Source organism: Panthera tigris, chromosome B3 (genome assembly GCF_018350195.1).
Source record: "Panthera tigris isolate Pti1 chromosome B3, P.tigris_Pti1_mat1.1, whole genome shotgun sequence".
Classification (NCBI taxonomy): Eukaryota; Metazoa; Chordata; class Mammalia; order Carnivora; family Felidae; genus Panthera; species Panthera tigris.
In genome coordinates, this window is record NC_056665.1 from 104093688 (window position 1) to 104104754 (window position 11067).

An 11067-nucleotide genomic window follows, 5' to 3' on the forward strand; every position below is an offset into this window, starting at 1 on the left:
CTGGGGACAAGGGGACAAACTTTTTCTTCTTCTTTTTTTGAAGTATATATAGTTGAGATACAATTTTATATTAGTTTCAGGTGGACAACACAGTGATTTCACAATTCTGTACATTACACTATGCTCATCATGATAAGAGTAGTTACCATCTGTCACTATACAAGGTTATTACAATATTATTGACTATACACACTATGCTGTACTTTTCATCTCCGTGACTTACTTTTTTTTATTTTTTTATACAATTTATTGTCAAATTGGTTTCCATACAACACCCAGTGCTCATCCGAACAGATGCCCTCCTCAATGCCCATCATCCACTTTCCCCTCTCTCCCACCCCCCTTCAACCCTCAGTTTGTTCTCAATATTTAAGAGTCTCTTATGGTTTGCCTCCTTCCCTCTCTGTAACTTCTTTTTCCCCCTTCCTCTGCCCCCTGGTCTGCTGTTAAGTTTCTCAGGATCTACATAAGAGTGAAAACACATGGTATCTGTCCATGACTTACTTTATATCTGGAAGTTTGTACCTCTTAATCCTCTTCACCTATTTCTCTCATTCCTCCAGCAAACACCAGTTTGTTCTCTGCATTTATGTTCTATTTTTGTTTGTTTGTTTGTTTGTTAATTTGTTCTGTTTTTTAGGTCCTGCATATAAGTGAAATCATATGGCATTTGTCTTTCTCTCTGACTTATCTCACTTAGCGTAATAACTCTAGCCCCATCCATGTTGTTGCAAATGGCAAGATCTTTTTTTTTAATGTTTATTTATTTTTGAGAGAGAGTGTGAGTGGGAGGGGCAGAGAGAGAGGGAGACAAAGAATCCGAAGCAGACTCCAGGCTCTGAGCTGTCAGCACTGAGCCCGATGCGGGCTCGAACTCATGAACCGTGAGATCATGACCTGAGCCGAAGCTGGACACTTAACTGAGTCACTGAGGTGCCCCAAGATCTTAAATCTTATTCTTTTTTATGCCTAAGTAATATTCCAGTGTGTGTGTGTGTATGTGTGTGCCCTGCATCTTCTTTATCCATTCATCTATTGATGGACACTTGGGCTGCTCCTATATCTTGGCTTGTAAATAATGCTGCAATAAGCATAGGGTGCAGGTATCTTTCCGAATTAGTGTTTTCTCTGTCTTTGAGTAAATACCCAGGGATAAACTTCGTGAATACATGGTTCAAATAAACCTTAAGTTCTCAAAGACAGCTTATTTTAAATTTTTTTTATGTTTGTTTATTTATTTTGAAAGCGGGGGAGGGGCAGAGAAAGAGGGAGAGAGAGAGAATCCCAAGCAGGCTCTGCAGTGTCAGCACAGAGATGTACGTGGGGCTCAATCCCACAAACTGTGAGATCATGACCTGAGCTGAGAATAAGAGTCTGGTGGTTAGCCGACTGAGCCACCCAGGCACCCCTCAAAGATAGCTTGTTGACAATGTTTTAAAAATGGGCAGAAAAGACTGGAAGAAAATGTGCTGAAAGGTCAAGGAGTAATTTTTGAATGGTGGAATTATGTAGGTGATTTTTATTTTATTTTTCAAATTTAGAAACAAAACTGAATTTCAAGGTTTAATTGCTCATGATCACAGATTTCTTAGGTTTTCATTATTTCCCTATTGAGAAGTTTAGAGAAATATATTTTTTATTTTTTTACTTTTGCAAAATCTATTTGCTAAGGGGCTCCCTTGGATTTAGAGGATCTCACTAGCCAAGAGAGTTCATCTAAAAAGATAATCAAGCTTAATTTTTTCCTACTTACTCCCTTTGCTTTTTACACACAATTTTCTCTGTGGCAGAAAGACTTCTAAGAAAGAATCATGTATTAACAGTACCTGCAAGCAAATTTACCTCTCGCAACTGGAGACTAGTTTAATTACAAATATTGAAATACTTGAATCAGCTTTATCTCTGGATACAGTCAGTTTAAGTATTTTTAAGGGAAGGAGAAGGATGGCAAATGAATGGATAACGAGAAATCATGCTGGAAATGGTGGACTTTATGAATATGGACCAGTGAGAAGGGTACTGTCCTCAACTTTAGCCTTATTATTATTTAATTTCAAGAGACTATATCTGTGGAGAATATGAGACTTTGTGAAGGAAGTTGGATATTTGTTGAGGAAATGAGATCGAAGAAGTGGATTTATACCGTGTTTGTTTCTCTTTTTATTACTGGCCACTCTAAAGCTTTGTAACTTGCATGGATTACTTACCCATTCTGTGCCTCGATTTCCTCATTTGTAAGATGGGGTTAATAATACTTCATGAAGAATTTATCAACTGATTCCATGTGGAGCCCTAAGAATAATATCTGACATAACATTAAGCTCTCAATTAACATTAGCCAGTATTCTCCTCCTCATGAGAAAGTATTGCAACACATCTACATGTAATAGGAGAGTCCTTACTACCATTGGCATCCATTAAAATAGACATATTCCTGTCTAAAGGAGTTTACACCTAAGTATAAAAGAGACTAATGAGGAAAGTATACATTACTTGGGCCCCTGGGAAAACAGTGGTGCTTAAGGACTATCATTAAAAAAATGTTCATAGGGGGAGGGGAAGGAAAAAAAAAAAAAGAGGTTAGAGTGGGAGAGAGCCAAAGCATAAGAGACTGTTAAAAACTGAGAACAAACTGAGGGTTGATGGGGGGTGGGAGGGAGGGGAGGGTGGGTGATGGGTATTGAGGAGGGCACCTTTTGGGATGAGCACTGGGTGTTGTATGGAAACCAATTTGACAATAAATTTCATATATTGAAAAAAAAAATAAAAAAATTAAAAAAAATGTTCATAGGCTGAAAGGAGTTTTATAAGGATGATGGTGAAAAATAATTTCACTAAAAGAGGAAAACCAGAATTTAATCTCACCTATGGGGTTATATGTAAGATGTAATTTCTTAACCGTAAGACTGGAAAACACTGAAAGGTTCTCACCCACCAAAACGTGGACTCCCAGACTATCAATGATGTGTAGAATGATCCCTCCCCAGTTCTAGCCTGGTTATGAATATGCATTACTGCGTGTAAAGGTGATAACATGATGCTATTTGTAATAGAATGGTGAATATGAGGGGCGCCTGGGTGGCTCAGTCGGTTAAGCGGCCGACTTCGGCTCAGGTCATGATCTCGCGGTCCGTGAGTTCAAGCCCCGCGTTGGGCTCTGTGCTGACAGCTCAGAGCCTGGAGCCTGTTTCAGATTCTGTGTCTCCCTCTCTCTGACCCTCCCCCATTCATGCTCTGTCTCTCTCTGTCTCAAAAATAAATAAAAATGTTAAAAAAAATTAAAAAAAAAAGAATGGTGAATATGAAATGAGAATATAAGTTTATCAGTCTCTGAAAAAATTTTGTTTAAGTTTATTCATTTTGAGAGAGACAGAGAGAGCGAGCTGGAGAGAGGCAGAGAGAGAGAGGGAGAGAGAGAATCCCAAGCAGGCTCCGCACTGTCAGCGTGGAGCCTGTTGCAGGGCTCGAACTCACGAGACAATGAGATCATCACCTGAGCTGAAACCAAGAGTCTGATGTTTAACGGACTGAGCCACCCAGGTGCCCCACCACGTGTGCTACACTTGCAAGTGAGGGATTGAAGCCCCCAACGTGGAGCAGCACCATAGGCAACCAGTACACGGAGCTCCCAAGTGATATCCGTGCCACAGAAGCTCAGAGTGCTTGGACCTTTCTTTGAATGCCTTCCATCAAGACACTCCCTTCTTCAAGACAAGGAATGAGCCAAGCACCTATTAGCCCTATTCTTAACCTTCCTCCTCAGCCTTTACATACAAAGGAAGGAGATAAAGCTACAAAGCTACTTTTCACAGCCAGAAATCTCTGCTTTTGTTCTTGCTTTACACCTAACTGGTCTTGTGCAAAGCTTAAGGAATCTTGTGCAGTGAATTTAAATTCTACAGAAACTCAATATACACTCATTGGAGATATGTGGATTTTCCTGCTCTCTAATAGTAGAAAGTTTTACATTTGAATGACAGAGGGCTTTATGTAGAAGCTTGGGATCAGAGATTGGGTGAGGTGATCTCTACATTTCCTTACAGCTAGATCTACTCTATAATATCTAATCAGAGCTGGCAAGACCACAGCTATTTTTTTTTTTCTTGTGTGAAGACTTTTCCTAGCTTGATTTATAGGACTGTGATTTGATAACTCTTGTCTTAGTTTTAGTGGACTTCCCAAGGGTCATTCCCACTCTCTTGACTCTCCACCTTGATTAGATGGCTCTTGGAGATAAGGAGACTGGGCCAAAGAAAGGCATATTTTCTGCAGGGAGCTCAGCAGGTGCTATGTGATCAAACAGGAAATGGTGAGTGCAGTAGTGGTAGGTTCTGAGTAGCTACAGACAAATAGAAAAGTATAGAAATGCTCAGTGGCTGTGTATATTACCGGGTAGTGCATTATAAAATTCAAACAGCCTAATATTGGACAAATGAGTTTCTTAATGGGCTATGGATATATACATTGGATGTTTTATATTAAGCAGATGACGTATGGTGAGGTGATTTTCCTTAGGGTAGAATGGTGGTGGTTTGGAGTCAGTTTGGTTACACTGCCTTTTGATCCTTTAGCATGCAATTTCCTTAGAAAGGCTTCAAACAGGATTTAAAACCACACATATATAACTATTTCTTAGGGTTGAATTTAATTTCACACCTGGGTTAATTACTATGCATTGGCTGTTCAGTAAGTGAGGTTTTAAATCCTAAATGTTGTTAGGATTCCTAAATTATGCTTCTAATAATGTTACAGGCTTTTCTGCAATTGATCTGTAATGGCTAAGCAATCACTGGAGTCTTTTCAGCAATGTGAATTATGTGTTTGGATGCCAACTAAGCAGAGTTGATGTATGACCCAAACCTTAATTTTCCTCCTAGTGATTATTTCCCTCTCTATTTATCCATACATTGAGTATGAGGGTGACAGTACAGCCAGAATTACTTGGTGGAAGTGCTGAAGTGAAACAAATGGAAAAAGGGTGACTTGAAGCTTTTTAAAAAAATAAACCATTACATGAGATCAGTTGGATCAAATCTATATCTTTACCTAAATCTGCAAGGGCATTATTGAATGCTAAATGCTAAATGCTAAAACCTAACATCACAAACCTGCTACTCTGAAGACAGCCAGTGCCTACATGAGTTTCTTAAAATGGATTGCTAATGGATTTCACTCAGGTCAAGGAGTTTTTCTGTATTTTATCTCTCATTGGGAGAACATCAGCCTTTGGTTATAATGATCTTTTTAAAGACGTCTTTAGGAAACCTTCCTTCTTTCTTCCTTCCCTCCCTCCCTTCTTTTGCTAAAATAAGGTTACATTTTAACTATTGTCCACAGTTTGTCTCAAGAATTTACACTGAAGTTTAACCTCTAATCTGCCTTCTCTGGTCTAAACAGTCACTGAGGCTATGGGTCTAAATTGCAGATCGTGCATTTTTTCCCCCTAAGGCAAAGGCTTCTTCTTACTAATGTCTACTAAAACCAAAACATTTTAGAGTCTTTTTTTTTTCCCTTTAGAAATTTAAATTGTGGGCCCAGAAGTGAAAATGAGAGCTTTTAGCTTTCAAGAAGGCATAAAAACAAGGTAGAGGTGTGCACAGTAAGCCAGACGTCCCAAAGCTCAGGGTCCGCCAAAGTGGTCCAGAGTGAAGCATTAGCTAGTGGCAAGTGTCAACGGAATTAAATGCTAGTCAGACCATTGCTAGCGTCCAAGTTCGTAAATCTCCATTGTCACTGATGTGCTGAAAAATGCATTGTCTCTGGGTTCTGCACAGGTCAAGGATGTCTCCTTGCTCAGGCAAAGTCTGTATTTTATTTATTTTTAATTGCTTCTAGAGGAAATGTAGAGAAAACCAAACAAAGAGACCTTCCCAAAAGATTTTCCTTTCCCTCCATACCCTCCTATATTATATTTCTTTCCCATTCAATGCAATGCCACCCAAAGGAGAAATACCACCCTCACTGCTCTGGCCTTCTGTCTGATAGTCTTCATTTGTCCAGGTGGCCCAGGAAACTTGATCTGGCTCAGGTCACTTGGAAGTGTGGTGAGGCCAGCAAGCTTCCTGTTATCTGTGGCTGAGCTCCTGGCCACTCTGACCTCATGTATTACTTTCCTCAGGGCAGAAATTATGTGTCTGTGATGACATCCAGTCTTAACGTATAGGTCAAGTTTCTGCTTTTCTTTCCTTTTCCTTTCTTTCCTTTCTTTCTTTCTAAAATGCAAACAGAAAGCAAATCAGCGTGATTACTAAACAAATGGATATAGGCAAAGAAGTTGCTAACCTTAAATTTGCTTCCTTGCTCCAATTTGTATCCTAGTAAAGGACACAAATCTTGGTGTATCTTGCTTAGAACAATAGAATAATAGAATGACAGGCTCAATCTTAGTTTACTCCATCTGCTTCTCTCGGGAAGGAAAAAATGTAACCCAGAAGTTGTCAGGGTTCTTCTGAGAAGAAATTTGCCAAGAATCTCCCATCCCAATACCCACTTGGACCCATACTCCTTCTAAAGTAGTTCTAAGAGCAGTACGCAAAGCCTTGCTAACAGTTTTGGCAAGCTGCCTGATCTTAGGGCTTATGGCTTGTTCTGGATCTTGGCAGCAAAGCTCAAGCATGCCCAAGCAAGGCAGGGGCTTAGGATTCTCTTTATTAGCATATACAGTTTCCCACGGGTCTTTTCCAGGGCTCTCTCATTTTTCCTGTGGAGGGTTAGGTCGCTGGTACTGGATTCATAGGCAGCCAGGTGCTCCCTCAGACCTTTGTCCCTTCTAGATGTTTCTTGCTACAACTAGCATGACGCCCTCTGTAGGATTTTACACTTAGACCACAGATGACTCCAAGCAGAAAGTACTAGTTAATTACTACGTAACAGTTCACAGCCACGGTGGCTACAATGCATAACCTCTGTGTAACCAAAGTCTCTAGGGGTATCTCCAACTTCCTTGCCTGTTGCTCCTGGGGAAGCAAGGCGGGGAGGCTGCTGTTGCTGAGAAGCTGGAGGCAGCCCACTGACTGCACCAGGCACTACATGGCAAGAATCTGACGTGAATGAGACACAGCACTTAAGACCCCTACTGGATTCAAAATCCAGGAGTGATGAATGAAAGGGAAGGTGGGGGTGCAGAACTTGGATCTCTAGAACACTACTAATAGCTTCAGTTTGGTGAGTACCTCAACAGCTTCCCACAGCCCGTAGGGTAAAAGCCAAACACATTTATGTGGTGTTAGACAAGGCTTCCAGTACAAGTGGTTTCTTTGGGATGTGCTCCTAGAAAACAGGGGGTATGTGTCGGGGCGGGGGGTGGGGGAAGTAATTCAGGAAAGGAAAAAAACCACTACTAGGAATTTATCCAAAGGATACAGGAGTGCTAATTCATAGGGGCACGTGTACCTCAATGTTTATAGCAGCGCTTTCAACAATAGCCAAATTATGGAAAGAGGCCAAATGTCCATCAACTGATGAATGGATACAGAAGATGTGGTTTGTATATACAATGGAATACTACTTGGCAACGAGAAAGAATGGAATCCTTCCATTTGCAGCAACGTGGATGGAACCGGAGGGTATTATGCGGAGTGAAATAAGTCAGGCAGAGAAAGACAGATAGCATATGTTTTCACTCATATGTGGAACATGAGAAACTTAACAGAAGACCATGGGGTCTTTCAAACAGAGAGGGGGAGGCAAACCATAAGAGCCTCTTAAATACAGAGAACAAACTGAGGGTTGATGGGGGGGGGGCAGGGGAGAGGGGAGAATGGGTGACGGGCATTGAGGAGGGCACTTGTTGGGATGAGCCCTGGGTGTTGTATGTAAGCGATGAATCATGGGAATCTACCCCCCAAACCAAGAGCACACTATATGTACTGTCTGTTAGCCAACTGGACCATAAATTATATTTAAAAAATAATAAAGCTAATAAGGGGGGTGTTCCCTAGCTTGTTCTACTGTGAGTGAGAAGAACTTAGTGCTCTGGGTTCATGGGAAATGAACATACTTCAGAGACACCCACCAGAGGGGCTATGTATATGTTCACTCCTGTCACTGGCCGAGAACTGTCAGGTAGACAGTAGAGAGATGTTGATTTCCTGGCACTTCCAGCTGGCCACACTCTTGAGGGCAGAGCAGGCTCTACCCATCGGAGAAAGCCCCGAGACCCAGGGTGATTAGTGCTGGCAGCGTGCCCGAAATGGCAAAGGCCTAGGGGATGGGGCTGGGCACCACCAGTCTCTGCTAAGCATGTCTTACTACATTCCCAAGCTGGCAGGCCTCCAGCCACTTTTCTGGCCTTAATTCAGGAAGACCAAGTATATGAGGGGCTTTGAATTTGGGGAGACGGTATTTCCAACAGGGTAGGTTAGGTGGTGTTACGTAAAGGAGCTGATCAGTGGTAAGCAGGAAGGCCTGCCATGATCAGACTTGTAGACATCCATAGGGAGGATGTAGTGTGTACCTGGATCTGAAGTTGATACCCACTGATGCTAGTTTTTTGGTTTTGTTTTTTTTTTTAACATTTATTTATTTATTTTGAGAGAGAGGAGAAAGTGAGAGAGTGATCTGATCGCATGAACAGGGGAGGGGCAGAGGGAGAGGAAGAGAGAGAATCCTAAGCAGGCTCTGCATCATCAGCGTAGAGCCCAAGGCGGGGCTCGAACCCATGAACGAGGAGATCATGACCTGAGCCAAAGTTAAGAGTCAGACGCTTAACCGACTGAGCCACCCAGGTGCCCCAGTATGGCGGCTGGTTTCGGGCTCTCCCCTCTAGGTCGGTGCCCAACAGCCCTGTGAAGTAGAACTCATTATTCTCTTCTTGCAGGCAAGGATGTAAGGCTCGGGGAAGCTCAGTAACATGTCTGAGGCCACAGCCTTTTGTTTTGTTTCGTGTTTTTGGTTGTTCTATGTCTAAAATGTCAAATCTTTTCATTTAAAGCAACCCTCCCACCTTTGCATGCCACTGACACGCAGTCTCTTGCTGAAGAGACTGTGGACTATCCCTTATTCTGGATCTGTTTCCTCTTGGTGACATTTAACTTGTTTCTCCAGCCCCTCAGTTGTCCATAAATTGGGGCTTAGGTCTAAAGCCTTGTTAGATGCAGGTTCAATCAGTTAGCAACACTGATTCCAGCTGGTCCTGTATGCGGCCGACTGTGTCCACTGGGGAGGCTGGATGCTAAGGCTGCTCCATGGGTTTGCCAGGTGACGATCGAGCCATCCATTGCCATCCTGCTTTGTACCCCCCCCCCCCCGCCCCCGTACCAGCAGTGAATAAAGGGTAGGGTGATACTTTCAAAGCCTGTGCTCCTAACTCTGATGCAACGGAACTATTTCAATCTCAAAGTTTCAAATTAGTGTGGACCATGACAAATCTGACTTCTACCAAGGGGCTGAGCTTGTTCCAACAGGAGTCTCAGGGCTTCTTTAAAGAATAAATGGAGAAGAAGTGGGATGTCCGCCTTTGCATTTCCCTAGATCTGGCCATGATACACAGGCTTTATAACCTTATCTTTGCAGGTTCCACGTGAAGATATCAGTCAGGCCCTTGGGGCCACAGAGGTTGTACGCCTAGGGGGTCAGGACAGAGGACGTTACCACAGAGCCTAGAACGCTGGCCAAGGGGGAGGAATGGCTCCTCCTTTCCTGCATTTGCCTAGATTCATTCCAGATGATGCCGGCCCCCTTTGTCTCTCGTGCCAGCTGCTGCAGGTCTCAAACAAGCAAAGAAACTGCCAGCTCCCACTGCCAATTATGTCAAATGGGTCTATTATGCAATCAGATCTGCTCGAGCCCCAGAATAGACCCCAAAGCACCAAGTGATTTGATGCCATTCCCATGCACTCTGTTTTCATTAACACTCTGCCTCGCCTGATGAGCTGTTCTACAATATCCAGGTGTATCCCAGGGCCGGAGCTGTACAGGGAGAGCCCAGGGCTGACATGCTGCTGCCCCCCTGGAGGCAGGCTCCTCTGGCAGCGCCTGTCATTTTCTCTGCACCATCACTGCCTGTCCTTGACATCCGGGTCCAGGGGAAAAGTTCATGGGCCCCTCCATTCCAAAAAAGTGACATCCAACTAATAATGATTGTGTTTGCTCTAAAGGGCAAGCATAGGGGTTTGGAGTACGTGACTGCAGGGCCAACCCACCTACAAGAAACTCTTAATACCCTCCCCCCACTCACAGATCTTGCCAGGCCAGCAAAGGAGACATGGAAATATGCCTAAGAGAGAAAACTAGTTGCCCAGACTTTTGGTCACATGTGTGATCTTACCTTGTTTCTAGAGGGCAGGAAAGACATCTGTGTGAAAGAAACAACTTTTTTTTCTTTAATGTTTATTTATGTATTTGGAGAGAGGGAAACAGAGAGAGAGAGAGAGCAGGGGAGGGGAGGGGAGGGGCAGAGAGAGAGGGAGAAGAGACTCCCACGCAGGCTCCACGCTCAGCATGGAGCCCAACTCGGGGTTCAATCCCACGAATGGCAAGATCATGACCTGAGCCAAAATCGAGAGCTGGACACTTAACCGACTGAGCCACACAGGTGACCCTGAAAAACCCAAGTTTTAAGGAAAAATGTTAAGGCTAACTGAGGATCCAGGGCGAATAGCGGAGAACTGGCGTTGTCTGCCCTGTGGTCAGGGGAGCAGGGAAGTTGGAGTTGAGAAGATTAGGATTTAGGAAGATTGGTTTTACATTTGGAGGGACAGGGCCCTAGGAAACAGCGCCACGAAGTCAGGTCCAGAGCCCAGGGAGTGGCTGGCACGAAGACACAGTGGGGTTAGAGCATGTACCGGTTTAGAGGTGGGGCCGGATTTTGGATCCCTTGAAGAGAAGAGGAATCCTTATCTGGGGAGGACTTACAGCGCTCATTCTTGTCAAATGGTTCATGACACTTCCAGTTCTAGGGGGCCAGATTTCTTCAAAGTGTATTCCTATTTGAAACACTTTTGTCTTCAGGAACTTTATCTTCATGGTTCTCATGATTAATGTGATTCTTACCTGCTTTTGGTTACTTACAACAATAGTAACTAGCGTGCAACGAGCTCTAACTCTACAGTAGACATTCTATACAAT